This window comes from Equus caballus, chromosome 10, assembly GCF_041296265.1.
Source record: "Equus caballus isolate H_3958 breed thoroughbred chromosome 10, TB-T2T, whole genome shotgun sequence".
In the NCBI taxonomy this organism is placed as follows: Eukaryota; Metazoa; Chordata; class Mammalia; order Perissodactyla; family Equidae; genus Equus; species Equus caballus.
Genome location: NC_091693.1, coordinates 39,671,685 through 39,677,555, shown reverse-complemented (window position 1 = coordinate 39,677,555; position 5,871 = coordinate 39,671,685).

Genomic DNA, 5,871 nt, shown 5'->3' with positions numbered 1-5,871 from the left:
AGAGGAGGGATGTGGTAGAATGTATGTTTTCACTGCATCCCTGTGGCTGCTGAGGGGACACTAGGGTAGAAGGAGGGAAACAAACTAGGAAGCTTGTACAATAACTCAGGAGAGAGATAATGATGGGAAGGGAGGGGTGAGAAGTAGGAACATTCTGGATATATTTTAAAGACGGAACTGGCAGGAATTATTGATGAATTAGCTGGAGCATGTGAGATAAATAGGAATTAAAGAGACCCCAGTGTTTTCCAACTGAACAACTCAACAATGGAATTGCCCTAAGATTAAACACCCTGATTAAAACAGATCTCACAGGCAATGTGAAAATAAGACTGTGATATTGGGTGCCAGGAATGAAGGATATTGCAAGCGGAAGTCTCCTTAATGTCTGTCACATGTTCAGATATCTCTGAATGTGCACTGTAAGCCGATGTCTGAATATGGGCATGTTTTTAGCCCCAACTTCTGAGAGACATTATAGCCATTTGGAATAGTCATCAAGACATCCTTACCACCTTTCTAGGCAAGGTGAATCATGTCCTTTATTGTTTCTGAATTTTACAGTATAGTCAAGTGACTCAGACACAGTGACACTTGCCCATTTTTCCTGCTTTTCCTATCCAAAGGATTGATTTATGAGTGAAACTGATGTTCAAATGTTAAACTTGTTACAGCAGGGCCTGAATTTGGGTTGTTAAATGAAGTCCCAAACACAATCTTCATAAAAAATGCTTCTTGAAAGATTAATCACTGCATTTAAGATTAAAGTTTATTCTTTACTGTTATTTTGCCAAATATAGCAGAAAAGCATTTGACTAACAGTTAACAGAAAGCATAAGGAATCAGAGAAATTGATTTAAATTCAACATGTTCTCATTTTTGTGCCAACTTAAGTACATCTGTGAAAGTGAAAATTTTCTTCCCAAATTAAACCAATTTCAAATGAGAGATTTATCTTGTTTTACTGTACTCTGGTAATAGACCATCTGCTCAATGACCTTGGCTTTCTGTAAGCACAAGAGAGAACAGTACCACCCACTAAGAGAGAAGGCAGGAAGAATCATATCTCTCCTGTTTAAAGACATTGCCCACTTCCAATGAAAGTAAGCCATCTTCCTTCCTGTTTCCTATAATCCGTAACATCATTTGGTCAATCTTTGCAGAACAAAGCCTTCTTCGTGGTTACACATTCATTTCGTGTTGGAACATGAGTAGGATCCAACATTTTCAATTTTTTAATAGAAAAATCAATTTGTGCCTTTCCCTGAAAAAATAATAAAGCCTTTTTTCTTGTATTTTTTGGAAAGAGGAACACTTTCCCATCTGACTTCTTTTAACTAGATTCAAAAATCACAAAACCCATCATTTATTTATTCAATCACCCCTCCCTCCCTCTCTCCTTTTCTCCCTCCCTTCCTTCCATAAGCAGTTATTGAACATCTAGTTCACTAAGTATCTAGTTCAATAAGTATCTGGCAAATGCCAGATGCCAGATACTGACAATAAAAAATGAATAAATCAAGGTCCACCTTTAAGCAATTTACAGTAAAAAATCATAAATAACTAAATACAAAATAAGTGCCAACATCATCTCTCAGCAGGACTAATCTCTCTCTGAATTCATCTCGTTGCTTCCACTCCTGCCCCCTACTGTCTATCCTTACATAGCAGCCAGATTAATCTTGCAAATAAAGATTAGATCATGTAATTCTCATGTCCAAAACCTTTCTATGGCCTCTCATCACACTTACAATAAATTCCAAAGTCCTTACCATAGTAAAGTCATAACTTAGAAGACCCTACATAATTTGGCCCAACTGTCTCTCTGACTGCTCTCCACATCATCACAGTGTTCAGGACACAATGACCTACTTGCTCTTCTTAGAGCTCCCAAACATTTCCTGCCTCAGGGCCTTTGCAAGTATTTCTCCCCAAAATGATTTTCCACCAGGTCTTTTGTGATCCACTCCTTCCAAGTCTCTCCTGAAATGCCATCCATTCAGAGTCCTCCCCTGACTGCCCTGTTTCTCTCTATCATCATGAGGGGTCCAGGGGAGGACTCAGAAACATAGCATCACTTTACTTTTGATAGCATTTATCACCGCTCGGCAACATATTTAGTTCTCTATGGTACAGTCCACTTCCAAGATTTTAAGTTGCATGCAGGAGGGGATTTTTCTTTCTGTTTTGTGGACATTTACATTCCCAGCCTCTAGAAATGGGCCTGGCACAGAGGTAGTACTCAACTAACACTAGTTAAACGATTTCACAAATTTTGAAAGCACAGAAGGGCAAGTGGAGTGACTGGCAAGCTTGGGAATGCAAGGGATAATTCACTGAAGTAACATGTGGATCAGGTGTAAAAGATGATCAGGGATTTGATTGATAGGGAAGGAAAGAAAGGAAATTTCATGAAAGATATATGTATATGAGGTAGGTACTCAATAATGTGATGAATTAAATTATCCCAGAGTATGGTGTGCTTGGGGGATATTAAGTTCAGTGTACCTCGAGATACGGATATAGGAGCCATTACTGTTAGAGAAGTGAAGGAGAGCAGTGGAGTTTCTTTGAGGTTAGGCAGAAGAGAAAACCAAGCGAGATTCTAAGGTTCGATAATGTCTTGCTTTAAAACAATCTATGCTTTCTCCTGAATTTCTTACTGGTGACAAGTATCCCCATGGAGAATTTGCATTCAATTTTAAGGAGTTGATGATAATCAAGTGGTTTTAAGGAAGGAGCCTCTTTGTCATTCTATTATTAAAATTATTCGTGAGTGGAGAGAGGGGGCGGAGCAAAATGGCGGGGTGAGCTGACCCGGGATTCTCTCCCCTCCAAAATACAGCAAAAGATTGGAAGAACTGAATTTCAGAGAACAAAAATAATGCCAGCTCGTTAGAGACCTACAATACCAAGAAGGCGGAGATCATAACCTTGCTCACACCCTCGGAGGCGCTGGAACGGTAGGAGAGAACATCGCTCCCTCCCCTAGAGTCTGCGATCGCTGCGGCAGGGGTCGGGAAGGAGTGGGGGAGGGGCCGCGCGACCAGGGGATCATCCAGGACTCCTGCCGCTGATTCAGTGGAGACCCGCTGACGGGGGGAAGGCTTCTGTCCGCAGGGACCCCATAAATCAAGGGCCTTGGGAGACCAGAGAACAGAACTGATCTGAACCCAGACCTGTGCGTGTAACAGCCCCTCCACCCCCCCAGCGAAGCCAGTGGGCACAGCCATCTTGCCCCAAGGCGGAGAGCTCATAACACGCCACTCTCGACCCCCATCTAGTGGCGACAGGCTGTAACTGCAGCTGAATTCTACCACCATGAGAAAAAACTGCTCCTCCACCATCCAGCAATTTATAAAAGCTCCAGACCAGAAGGAAAACAATAAAAACACAGAATTAAGTCCCGAGGACTTGGAATTATGTAAACTAAGTGATAATGAATTCAGAGCAGCTATAATAAAAAAACTCAATGAGGTAGAGAGAAAGATAGAGAAACAAGCCGAGTTCTGGAGTTACTTCACAAAAGAGATTGAAATCATAAAGAAGAATTAAACAGAATTACTTGAGATGAAAAACACAATGGACCAGATAAAACAGAACACGGAATCCCTGAATGACCGTGTAGACAACATAGAGGAGAAAATTAGCATAATCGAGGACAGACAGGCTGAATGGCGCAAGACAGAGGAAGAAAGAGAACGAAGAATTAAAAAAAATGAGGAAAATCTCCGAGAGATAATGGATTCAATGAGGACTAAGAACATAAGGATCATAGGAATTCCCGAGAATATGGAAAAGGAAAATGGAGCAGAAAGTGTGCTTAACGAAATTATTGAAGAGAACTTCCCAAATCTAGGGATCAATGGAGAAATGTGTGTAGAGGAGGGTTTTAGATCTCCTAGATTTGTCAATGTAAAAAGACCTACTGCAAGGCACATAGTAGTAAAGTTGGCAAATAGGAATGATAAGGAGAGAATACTCAGGGAAGTAAGGAAAAAAAACCCTACAAGCTAGGAGAGAATGGAGTGATATATTCAAAGCTTTAAAGGATAAAAACCTTCAGCCAAGAATACTCTATCCAAGAATTTCCTTCAGATATGAGGGAGAAATTAAATCTTTTCCAGACAAACAAAAGTTAAGGGAATTTGTAACTAAAAGCCTTCCATTACAGGAAATCCTCAAGAAGGCTCTCATACTTGAAAAAAGAAAAAAGGGAGAAAGGGGACACAATCCACAGACTAGGGAGACCGATGGATAGAACCAGAACAGGATAGCAAACATTCAATTATAGCATTAGGGTAAAGGTAAGGAAACTACCAAAACAAGGCCGATCTTAGCACTCTAACTACAAATGAATAAGACGAGTTGGAATAAAAAATGAAAATAATTATTTAGGAGGGGAAGAGCAAAGGGTCCAAATCAGTATAGGTCAAGTAGGTAAGAGACCACCAGAGAATAGACTATATTATACACGAGATTCTAAATGCAAACTTCAAGGTAGACACTAAAATAAAGTACAGAACAGAGTCACAAATCATAAATAAGGAAAACTCTAAGAAACCCAGCATAAGAAATTGCAGTATGAAATGGGTAGTCTAAAGCACACAGGAAAAGAAACACAGGAAAACAAGATAATGAGCGACAGATTGACAGCATTAAGTCCACATGCATCAATAATCACTCTCAATGTGAACTGATTGAACCCTCCAATAAAAAGACACAGAGCGGCAAAATGGATTAAAGAACACGATCCAACAATTTGTTGCCTCCAGGAAACACACCTCAGCCCCAAGGACAAACACAGACTCAGGGTGAAGGGGTGGAGGACAATACTTCAAGCAAATAGCAAGGAAAAAAAGGCAGGTGTTGCAATTCTCTTATCAGACCAAGTGGATTTCAAAATAAGACAGGTAAAGAGAGACACAGAGGGACAATATATAATGATCAAAGGGACACTTCATCAAGAAGAAAAAACGCTTATAAATATCTATGCACCCAACACAGGAGCACCAAGATTCATAAAGCAACTATTAACAGACCTAAAGGAAGATGTTAAAAACAACACAATAAGAGTAGGGGACCTCAACACCCCACTCACATCAATGGACAGATCATCCAGACAGAAAATCAACAAGGAAATAGTGGAGCTGAATGAAAAACTAAAACAATTGGACTTAATAGACATATATAGATCACTCCACCCTGAAAGAGCTGAATACACATTGTTCTCAAGTGCACATGGAACATTCTCTAGGATAGAGCATACGTTGGGAAACAAGGCAAGCCTCTACAAATTTAAAAAAATTGAAATAATAACAAGCATCTTCTCAGATCATAGTGCTATAACGCTAGAAATTAATTACAAGAAAAAAGCTGAGAAAGGCACAAAGATGTGGAGACTAAACAACACAGTACTGAACAAGCAATGGATCATTGAAGAAATTAAAGAAGAAATAAAAAAATACCTGGAAACAAATGAAAATAATAGCATGCCATACCAACTCATATGGGATACAGCAAAAGCTGTATTAAGAGGAAAATTCATCGCAATACAGGCACATCTTAACAAACAAGAAAAATCCCAAATAAGCAACCTTAAAGCACACCTAACTGAACTAGAGAAAAAAGAACAAATGAAGCCCAAAGTCAGCAGAAGGAGAGAAATAATAAAAATCAGAGCAGAAATAAATACTATTGAAACGAAAAAGGCAGTAGAAAGGATCAATGAGACAAAGAACTAGTTTTTTGAGAAGATAAATAAAATTGACAAACCACTAGCCAGACTTACAAAGAAAAAAGGGAGAAAGCTCAAATAAACAAAAGCAGAAAGGAGCGAGGAGAAATAGCAACAGACTCTGCAGATATACA